The sequence below is a fragment of the Octopus bimaculoides genome, chromosome 15, assembly GCF_046866305.1.
Source record: "Octopus bimaculoides isolate indiv1 chromosome 15, ASM4686630v1, whole genome shotgun sequence".
NCBI classification, from domain to species: domain Eukaryota; kingdom Metazoa; phylum Mollusca; class Cephalopoda; order Octopoda; family Octopodidae; genus Octopus; species Octopus bimaculoides.
Window position 1 is genome coordinate 49,165,755 of NC_142942.1, and position 12,500 is coordinate 49,178,254.

The 12,500-nt window shown below is 33.8% G+C and overlaps 1 long non-coding RNA gene across 3 annotated transcripts in view; it reads right to left on the minus strand.

The window, feature by feature from the left end:
- Positions 1-41: 41 nt before the first annotated feature.
- Positions 42-12,500, minus strand: part of LOC128249517 (uncharacterized) — a 37,672-nt gene continuing 25,213 nt past the window's right edge. For 2 of the 3 annotated variants that reach the window (XR_008265634.2, XR_008265635.2), the window contains exons 2-3: positions 11,198-11,242; positions 42-483 (exon numbers count right to left, since the gene is read on the minus strand). This is a non-coding gene — a long non-coding RNA (uncharacterized LOC128249517). Of the gene's footprint in view, positions 484-11,165; positions 11,243-12,500 lie in introns of all 3 variants that reach the window. The other variant, XR_016244465.1, reaches the window with a different exon arrangement.

The window sequence follows — 12,500 nt, forward strand, 5'->3', positions numbered from 1 at the left end:
AACGTCATAACCCAGCCATACAATAGACAAAGAAGACAGTATTTTTGTTAATTCTGTTTTATGTATTACAGCATATGGAATTTCAGAGTGTACAAAATACACACGGGGTAGCCGCCATGTCTGATTAGCAACAGTTCTTATACAAAAAAGACAAAGAGCAACAAAACACATAGATAATGGAAAAGAATGCATTAAAACAACTCAAACAATCACATCTATTTCTTTTCCTTCTTCTTCTTCTTCTTCTTCTTCTTCTTCTTCTTCTTCTTCTTCTTCTTCTTCTTCTTCTTCTTCTTCTTCTTCCTATTCAGCTATTTAACTATCATTTTCATCGTAAATTCTAGATAATCGTTCTTTTCTTCCTTTATTCAAATTTTTAAAATCTTGTTCTCTTTCTTCCTTTATGTCTCTTTATATGTTGCTGATCCTACTATTATCGTTGTTGTTCATCTTGTTCTTGTTCTTGTTTTCACTACTTTATATCTTGAACAGAAGAAACATTCATAGTAAAAAAAAAAAAATATATATAAATAAAACAAATATATGGATAAAGACAAAAAATAAAATATACAGCAACAACAGAAACAAGAAGGACAACAATAGTGGCTCAGTTTAATAAGATTGTTTATTGGAAGATAAGGGGGAACGGGGTGCTATTTTTTTATATTTGTTTTTCTCCTTTCTACATATATACGTGTTATATACAAGGTAACGGTAAAGTAGTTCGAACATAGGACAGTGTATTCATACATACATACATACATACATACATACATACATGCATGCATACATACATGTACACACATACAGATATATATATATATACATATACATATATATGCATATATATGCAGATATATATACATACACACATACGCATGTACAATGCCTTTGCATGCATGTTCTCAAATATACACACGCATACAGTCAGAGGTGTATACACTCATATTCCGGAAGATACACGCGTGAATACAAACGCACATACACGTATATATATATATATATATATATATATATATATATATATATATATATATATATACATGTGTATGTGCGTATATATATATATATATATATATATATATATATATATATATATATATATATATATATATAAATAGGGAGAATTCACAGCAAAATCAAAAGACGAAGACAGGTGGTGTAGAAAACAAACAGACGTATTAGTTTAACGCTTGGAAAGTGAAAACGTCTTTAACGTTTCGAGCCTACGCTCTTCCACAGAAAAGAAAAAAGAAAGAAACAAAGAGACAAAATAAAAAAATGTGTAGTGGCTAGCGATCTATCAAGGCGAATGGTATATATATATATATATATATATATATATGTATATATATATATATATATATATATATATATATATATGTATGTATACACATATATATATACATCCACATGCAAACTTACATGACATACAAAAACACACTCGCACACACACAGAAATATACATACAGACATGCACGCACACACACGAACATGCACACACACACACACATTAAGATATTAATGCATTTTCTTAACATGAAACTAATGGTAATCTTAATATACAAATAAAGAGTTTCTATCCTCCACTGTAGTGCTGAGCACTCATTCTCATTGTCAACCCCGGTAGTGGGTGAATATATTCCTAAGTCCACCATTTCGTCAATCGCAGCAGCTTCTAAGCTTCACCACTAATTCAGTTTTCTGTTTTAAAGAGGGCACCTCCTCAGCTACACTTTAGCATAAATAGTTTGAGATTTGGTTCAGTAGAAAAAAAGTTACATCAAAATATGTCAAGCTTCAAGTGGGCAGTAAAGCAGATATTCAACTTCAATTAACATAAATTTCTTCATTTAAAATTAAAAGTATACTCGTCTTAGGCTTAAATGATAGAAAAATGCATGAGGAATTCAGAATCGTTAGTCGCATTGAACAAAAATGAGTAGAAAAAGAGTTGTGGGTTTAAATTCCGTCGAGGTCGACTTTACTTTTCAACCTTTCGAGGTCGATAAATTAAGTACTAGTGAAACACCGGAGATTTTTCTTGTCGACTGAACCACTCACCGAAATTTCAAGTCTTGTGACTTTAGTAGAATCGATTAGTATGATTATTATTATTATTATTTTATTATTATTATTATTATTATTATTATTAGTAGTAGTAGTAGTAGTAGTAGTAGTAGTAGTAGTAGTAGTAGTTGCATCAGCATCAGCAGCAGCAGTAGCTGCAGTAGTAGTAGTAGTAGTAGTAGTAGTAGTAGTTGCATCAGCATCAGCAGCAGCAGTAGCTGCAGTAGTAGTAGTAGTAGTAGTAGTAGTAGTAGTAGTAGTAATAGTAGTGTCGGTAATATTATTTTTAAGGTGGCGAGCAGGCAGAATATTTGGATCGCCGGAGAAAATGCTCAGTGGCATTTCATCCGGCTATACGCTCTGAATTAAAATTTTGCTCAGGCAAACTTCCTTCATCCATTCGTTGTTGATAAAATAAATAGCAGTCGACAACATGGACGGGGTAATCGACTTTTACATCCCAACCAAAACAAATTTTGGTGTCTTTTGCCTATCATAGAAAAGATTCTTATTATTATTATTATTATTATTATTATTATTATTATTATTATTATTATTATTATTATTATTATTATTATTATTATTATTATTATTATTATTATTATTATTGTTGTTGTCATTGTTTATCTTGTCATTTTTGTTTTGCTTCCTTAATGAATATATTTGCATAAAAAGGCATGAAAAAGAAAGAAAACTGTGAGAAAAAAATGGCGACTACAACAAGTATAAAACAGCTTTTTTTTCACCATCGCCACCGTCGTCGCGCCAAAATACGACCATCTGACTCCAAACGTCAGCTACTACTCGTCTGACAAAATGAAAGCGTAAAAGAAAACAAACAAAAAACAAAATAAATCGACAAGACTTAAACAATATCACTAGCATTAGCAACAAGAAGAACGACTTTATAAAATAAACAAAGCAAATCTAATGGCGAACCAACAAAGGGAAAAAAAAGAAATAAGAGGAAATCTCTCACGAACACGTAGTGAGATTCATAAGAAAATACACATACGTATTTACTCATGCACACAAACTCATACACAAACAATGTATATGTATTTATGTATAGGTATACACACATGAATATATACAAACGTATGTATTTGTGTGTGTATATATGTATATATATATATATATATATATATATATATATATATATATTACATTATATATGTATGTATGTATATGTCAATGTATGTGTGAATACAATGCATAAATGTAGTATATACATGATATATATTATAGATTCGATATAAATATACACTATATACACACATACTATATGTACACAAACATAAAAATATAATATCAACATACGCATACACACTATCAAACGCATATTTATACACATAAATATATGTGCGAGTGCGTGTGTGTATTTATATACCTATACGAATACCTTATTATATATATATATATATATATATATATATATATATATATATATATATATATATATATATATATATATATATATATATATATATATATATATATATATATACATGCACATATATGTGAGTATCAATCCAACCACCATATATACATATATGCGTGTGTGTATATAATTTTTGCGTATGTGATTTAGACGTGTATGTTTTAGATGCTCCAAACCTTTAGCCAGAGGGTGGGATCTTCGGACGGGAGAAATGTGACAAATGTCCAAGTCTTTGACCAAGTTTGTGGAGTATATTACTACGATGATAACACAATCTATGCAAATGGCATACCGTATATAAGAAGTTGTTTCACCCATTTACCCTTTTACACCATTAGGCTCTGCTACGTGAACATAGAATCAGTTAATATTTAAACAAATCGTGTACGTGTTTATGTTGGGTGAATGCGTAACATTAAGGTCATAGTCGTCGTTGTTATTGTTGCTGCTGTTTCGTACCAAATTAGAATTGATTGACCTGTAAATCTGTGAGAATTCCATTTTATTTTCAGACAGTATATTTCAAACTGCATTAGTTATTTGTCCTTCATCGCTTAATATGGTAGTGTGTGATATAAAAGAGAATTTGTTATTGCTAGTAAGACTACTAACCTCGTACTTGTTTCCTTGTTGGCTCATCACATTTATGATTAACCATACCGTATTATCCGTATTTCCTGTCCAAAAACAAGTTTATGCTTTCATGAAGCACATTGAAATGGATTTTAGAGTATTTTAGTTGGGGACAATTTGGTGTTCCCAGTTTAAGCACATGACCTGAAATTTTGCTTACGAAATGTCTTGATAACGTGGACGCTATTATTTGGTTGGTTGTTTATTTCGTCTACATTGAAAGGATGAAAGACAAAGTAGAATTTGAACTCAGAACGGAAAGAGAGGCAAGAAATGTTTTGCCGTGTAAGTATGGCCGCTACACTAGCAATGTGCACCAAAGAAGAACAAAGAGAAGCGATCTGATTGTGTCGGGTGCTGAAATTCATCGGAAGCTTTTAGCACACTACGGTGACAGTGTACTACCGCATAGAAGTGTGTATGAATGGATCGAGAAGTTTACAAGTGACCGTAAAAGCGTGAGGCACGAAGAGGGAGCAGGATGCCCGTCAACATTCACCACTGGAAGATTCAGCAAGTTCGAGAGATGCTAATGGTGAAGCGACGAGTTGTCAACGGTACGATAGCTCGGTCTCTGCAGATTAGTCATGGTTCTGTCTATCAAATCATCCACGATGACTTCCGCTTTCATAAAGTCTGTGTAAGATGGCGGTCAAGAGAGTTTACTACAGAGCACAAGCGCAAACGTCTTGAGGTCTGCCAACGTTTACTTCGTCACTAGAACAATGAGGGCGAGAAATTTTTGAGCAAAATAGTTACAGGGGGTATTATGATGTAGAATCCAAAAGACAGAATATGGACTGGGAACATCCTGACTCGGCAGCAACGAAGAAATTCGAGTCTAATTCTTCCGCGGGAATGGTTATGCTAGCTCATTTTTGGGTAGTCTCTACTGGAAGACTACCCGGACAAGGGGTGGGTGTACAATGAAAAGCAGATGCTCTGTTCCAAAATGCAAGGATATGCAACCAATACAGGATGTAAAAAACATTACCGTAATACCGACTTCCTTCGTCAGGGTAGGAAGATCGGCAAATAGTAACGTGTGCCCTATATTGAGTATCTCTGAATCTTTGCTGCTGACTACACGCACACACATATACGCACACACACATACGCACACACACATACGCACACATAGATACACACACACATATATAAATATATATGCACATACACATTACACACATATGCACATATATATATATATATATCCATGGGTGTGCGTGTGTACATCTGTGTATATTTATATGTGTCTGTATGTGTATATACGCACGTACCACATGCTGCAAATAAACATTCAAACTACACTTGTCAACCGATACAGCCAAAGAAGCATTTATAAATCCGATATTTTTCTCTCTAAGAAATAGTCGAAACATTAATTCACTTAAGACACGGTTTACAATGAATTGTAAAGGACAAGTTATTTTGTCATTTCTCTGTTAGAAAAAAGTGGGGGAAAGAACACATTAACAATTGTCCTATTGTGGTTTAGCAATACACACAATTGATGTAAGCAGAGCTGTTGTAACCGCTGTCTCGTCGAAATAATGAGGCAAGACACTTTTTATTTATATTTAACACGATCTGTGTTACTATTACAATCTGAACTGTCTTGGAGAGGCTAACAAAGAGCACATTCTTTGATGACGTCAATAATAAACATTTACTCTGTAAATATGTCAGTTAATTAGTGGCAATATAATTTGTGTCGTATGGATATGATACATATGTATAGGTATGTGCGTATGCATGAATATATATATATATATATATATATATATATATATATATATATATATATATATATATACATATGCATATATATATATATATATATATATATATATATATATATATATATATATATATATATATATATTTATTTATTTACATATACATATATACATATACTCATAATATATATATTTATATAAATGTATATATATGTATGTATATATATATATATATATATATATATATATATATATATATATATATATATATATATATATATATATATATATATATATAAACATGTATATATTTTTATACATACAATCAAAGATGCGTACGTGCATACATATATACGCACATACATAAATACATACGTACAAACATACATGGATACATACATAAATACATGCGTAGAAACATATGCATATATATATATGCATATGTACACACATACATACATATATATATATACATGCACACATACATACACACATATGTATAAACATACATACATACATGCATGCATGCATACATACATATATGTATACTTAAGTATACATACATTCATACGTATAAACATACATACATACATTACGGTCAACTTCTTTTGTATTTCAAATGAAGCGCAGAATTTTCACTTCGCTATTAAACCTCTGAATTTTTTAATCTCTAATCTTTTTTTTTTTGACACCTAAACATTAAGCATTGTTTCTTTGTTCTTTTACTTGTTTCAGTCATTTGACTGCGGCCATGCTGTAGCACCGCCTTTAGTCGAGCAAATCGACCCCAGGACTTATTCTTTGTAAGCTTAGTACTTATTTTATCAGCTTTGCTGATTAGTTGCTCGAAATTAATCACTTGAGCATATTCCTTACTACCTGACGATATAGGCATCTTTGATCGTGAGCAGAAGTAGTGGGGGAGCATCATAGCCATATGTTGAGAAAAATCCTTTGGTGGGATTGAATGATTCATCCCTTGGAAACATGGGTGTTTCGTTCATCACCCTTAAGCAACCTTTATTCAGGGAGCTCTGGAGAGTGACGAGTTACACGACCTGAAAAAAATTCTAACTGGGCCCCACCTGTAAGAACATGAACTCAGAACGTAACAGCAGACGAAATGCCGCTAAGCATTTCGCCCGGCGTGCTAACGTTTCTGCCAGCTCGCCGTCTTTGTGGTATTCTGGACAGGACGCAGTTAAAGTTAACGTAAAATTCTTCTTTAACTTCAAAAATATAATACAGGTGTGGTGAATGATCTGGAATACATTAAATGCGTTAATTTCTATCAGATTTGATATCTAGTAACAACCATTTTACAGTATATCACATGAACCGCACAACTTCCGAAATATTATGTTTCATTATTTTAGATAAGATACCATTATTTATTATAGAGAAGTGTCAACTGCTGTAATGTGCGCCTACCTGAGACTGATTTCCTGTAGGAGTCAGCTTACCTGTGTAATTAATTATTTGGCGACAAAAATATGTCACAAACTTTGCCCTCTGGATCACACAGTATAATCTGTCTTTGTCATATATAATTATTTTGGTTCTAGCTTTAGGGATTGTCGGCTTACACAGCACTTACCAGAAGAAAGTATTTGCAGTTTTAGCTTTTAGTTCTAATCGGTGCGACTTCAAATCTTATAGAAGAATCGTTCATTTTATTCTCAGACCATGGACGAGACAATATATAAAGTTAACATTCGAGTTGGAGAAACACTGTGAGCTGGTAGAATGGTTAGCTCGAGGATAAAATGTTTAGCAGTATTTCTTCTGACTTTGCGGTCTAAGTTCAAATACTACCGAGGTCGACTTTGCTTTTGTCGCTAAAATAAGTAGCAGTTGAGTATTGAGTCCCCTCCCACAAAATTTCGACTACACCCCTCCTCCAAATTTTTAGACCATGTGCCTGTAGAAGAAAAGATTGTTCGTGCTGGCAAAAACGGTGAACAGACAGATTCATTAAAATGTCCGAGCAAAAGAATAGCAATATAACTTTGGGCCCTGTACGTTCTGAGTTCAAATGACACCGAAGTCAAACTTGCTTTACATTCCTTTTGGATCAATGTGATGACGTACCAGCAGGAGTGACTCACAAGAAATGCAGACTCGTTTCACGTTTGCTGAGGCTTTTCAATGCCATGCACTCGATTGTCGTCTGCTAACACGAAAAGCGTTATTCAATAAATAGGAAACATTCATTTTTATATTCATTGATATTGCGGAAAGTATGTCGGGCAGTAAAAAAGTTTGGTGTACGCAATACAAAACAACATTAACTGAAAATCCCTATCTACGTATCATATTATAATTAAATACATCGTTGAAAGACATATAAGTATATAGATCGTTGAAAGGCATAATTATATATATCGTTGAAAGTTATAAATGAAGATATTTCGTTTTAACGGGTGACAAGAGAATGCATTGTTCTTCATATTTAATTTGGTCTTAAAGTTCTATAAATATAAACACTGTAGTTTCCTGTAGTTGCAACAGTCCCGAACACAATAGCTCGAAATTCCAGCATCAGGTCACTATACAGCGCAACACTAATGTAGTTCACGAAGATGTTAACAGGAAATACAGTTTGGCAAATGTGATTCCACAAGAAAACACTTCGTAAATAATGGAACCATCTTTCATTATAGAATATGTCACTATCTATATAGATCAAAGTAAGCGCTACTGAGAATTGACTTTCATACTCTATGACTGTCTTGTCGCTTTCTTAATGTCTTTGAGAAACACATTAACATCAATTCTTTCTATTTCCTTTTCCATATAAACCTCAAGCATAATGTGTATCTAAGAATCATTTATCAAAGCAGTTGCCGCCCTTAATGCTGGCCCTATCTTCACACATACCCATTACAAGTTTCATGTTATCGACTTCTTACAACTGATGGTTTTCTTTTCAACTTTTCCTACGACGTCGTTATTGCAGATGAGAAAAGTTTTAAACACCACAGTATTTCATTTCCTGTGCTGGAGATAAATCAGAGATGTTGGCGCATCATAAGAATCTATACAGTAAAATTAAAAGTAAATGGATTTCGTATCAATTTTATTTTAGTTGTGCCATCAATGAAACTGTTTAATCTTTGAATAATATGTAAGTGGTTGTAAAGTTAATCACTTAATCCTCGGGCAAAAATCAGTTTAACACATTATTTGGTAACGTTGGCCTTTTTAATTACAAACGTAATCTATGCAAATAATTTCTGCATAATTTTTGCTTTGAGAAAAATGAAAGAAACTACAAACCATGACGCAGCTAACAGGTTATTAAATACTCTCATGTACTTGATTGGGCGACGCTTTATCAAAAAGAATGAAAAAGAAATGGCAAATCCGGACGAGATTTCAAACGATATAATGTAAAGGGAAGACTGTCACTGGCAAGCGATTAGGATCTGGTAAGATGATTTCACTAATTGTTTTAGGTGCCTAGGTGGACGTAGAAACCTTGGTTCTCCCATCATTGATACAAAGGAATATCGAAGATTTGACAGCAGAATGAGAGAGAGAGAGTGAGTGAGTGAGTGAATGAGTGAGTGAGTGAGTGACAGAGAAACAAAGGGATGATACTCATTTAAGTTCAGGAAACTGCATCAACGTATAACTTCTCAACGTGCCACCAGGTCCCAGGTCCAGACATGGAATCCACGAGTTCAAGATTGTGAGCTAAACACCCTACCCACTTGGCCTCGAACTTTCATGAAAAGGGTGTAAGTATATCCAGGTATCCACTAGTTGTATGCCCAGGTACCCACTAGTTGTAATTTCCTCAAGCGTAACGAGGTTGTCAGCCAAACCGTGAGAAGGGCTTCGTTTAAATAATTCGTTTAAATAATACATCAAACCTGGTTATAAGATGTCATTTAGCAACAGATCAAACCTGGGAATAGTCGTCATTTAGTACCGGATCAAAACTGGAAACGGTTGTCATATAGTACCGGATCAACTCTGGTAATAATTGTTATTAGTACCGGATCAACTCTGGTAATAGTTGTTATTAGTACCGGATCAAACATGGTAACAGTTGGCATCCAATAACGGATCAACCCTGGTTGTAGTCGTCACTTTGTACCGGATGAAACCTGGTAATAGTTGTCATTTTATATCCGATCAAACCCAATGATCAATCATCTAACAATGAAAACTCACCGTCTTTTAGTAGTGAGAAAACTCACCATCCAAAGATGGTGAAGTACTTTCACCATCTTTGGATGCGTAAAATAATTTTTTGTGGACGTTTTAAGCTGCTGTATTCTAACAGGTTCGGTGACCCAGAATTTTGTCCCTCGTTGACTTTAGCTCTTTCTCTGGAGTAACTTATAACGCAGTCATCTGGCATATAATTTTATAGGAAGGTGTTTTGTTCATGTAGTAACGTTATCACTCTATTTACTGACTGTAGCGCGGTATTTGACTGTGATTTAAGACTGCGCAGGAGTGGCTACAAGCACACTATAGCGACGACATTGTATCTTACTGTAAAAATTTTTTCTGAAGGATAACAGCCTTATTGTATTAAAATTAGATAACAAACAGGTATTTTATCATCATAATCTTTTGAGTTAAACGTTGAACGGCCTCTCCCTATTGTTATTACAACTCATTATGTTTAGCTAAAACACAGCTCGACTTTCAGTGCATGAACTTAAATAATACCTCGTAAACTAAGAACGTGATTGATGTTACCCTCAGATATTATTGTTACACTCTAGGCAATGAAAGAGAATATGCGTTTGTTCATTGGTCTTCCACAGTTAATTTCTTCTGTTGCTCGTTTAAGTTATTGGACGGTGTCCATGCGGAGGCCCCACCATAAAGTGTTTAGTCGGAAAAGTCGACCCCTGTAATTTTTCTTTTACATCGGGGTAATTGTGGTGTTGTTTGTGTCTGTGTTTCTTCTTCACCATCGCTTGAAATGTAGTGTTGGATAGTGTTGGTTTGTCCCCGTGAATTAGTGGCTCGACAATAAGAGACCGATAGGATAAGTACCACGCTTAAAGAGAAAAAAAACCGTACATGGCTCGATTTGCTTGATTAACATTCTGAAAGCGGTACCTCAAGATGGCCGCAGACGAGTGGCTGGAACGGGTAAAAGATAACACACACACACACACATACATACATATATGTGTATGCATGTATGTATAAATATGTGTATACATATATATGCATATATAAATGTGTGTGTGTGTATATACTTCTGTGTATGTCTATCTACTTATGCTTCAAAAATATATTTATATACATACGTATAAATGTAAATATATGCATGCATACTCACGCACGCAGCACTTGTATAATATGTACGTCGGGATGTGACTCCTCCCTTAAAAATATAAAAAGAAAACGCCTTTAAAAGATCACAAAACAGTAATATAGGTAAACAATAGATCGTAAGTTCTAAATAAAAACCTGTTAATTGACAACGAGATTTCTCGCTTTGGGTTTTAACTTGGCAACATATCACGCTATAGCTCTTATTAGATAACACCCTTAACCAGTCTAAAAGGCATTTAATCCAAATCTAATTATTCGAGTACAGAATAAAGACTAGATTGTTGCAATCCTTTCATTTGTTATTTGTTTTATCTTTGTTTTCTCGTTTTGTTTTTCTATCTCTGTCTTTTTTTTTATCCTCTCTTCGTTTTGTTCTTGTTTCAACTTCATCTTTATAGGCCCCGTTCCAGTGGTTGTCATTTTAAGTCCTTATATTCTAAGGATTTCCCTTTCTGTCTGTCTGTGTTCTTCTTCTTTTTATTCCTGTTTTTTTTTTATCAGTAACTAACTGCCATATCTTATAATTCTTCGTCTTTCTACTTTGTGTTAAACAATGATAGCTTGCATAGCCCTCAGAAGCATTCTTTTCGAAACTCTTTCTTTTTTTATGTTCTCTTCTGCTTTGTTTTGTCAGCTAGACCTTTTACTTTAGATATTCAGACAAAAGGTTTAAGAAGTGTAATCCCTGAAAACCCTTCCATCAACCAGCACCACCCTTCCTGCTTAAAACACACATAATCACGACTTCTAACGATCTCTCAACTTGAACTTTTTGTCAAGATAACACGACACTGAATCATACTAAATGGTTAAAAACCTCAAGTGCAAAAAAGCACAAATATAGATACGTACATACATATAGACGTACACATACATTTATAGACATGTACATATATATATACATACATACATAAATACATATATATATATATACATACACACACGGATATATATTTTTGAAAGGAAAAAAAGAAGACGAGAGTGTGGTGGGAGCATAGCGAAAGAGGAGTTTTGTAAATTTTATCGCTATTTAAAAAACGTGAACACTTATGCGACAAGTAGCAGAGTTAAATAGTCCAGCTTAAAAAGTCAAACCCGATAACAACACTTTTCAGGTGTCTTCAAATTGATGCGCAAATTACAACGGACGCCATTTTGAAAATTTTTCTTCAACTCGAGCCTTCAGCAGGCTGAGCTGTGATTATTTAATTGACGAACCGAAAAGAAAACAAATGTGAAGAATTAAAATGATTATAGGGTAATGCACATTCACGCGCAGCAGCACACACACACACGTGCGCGCGCGC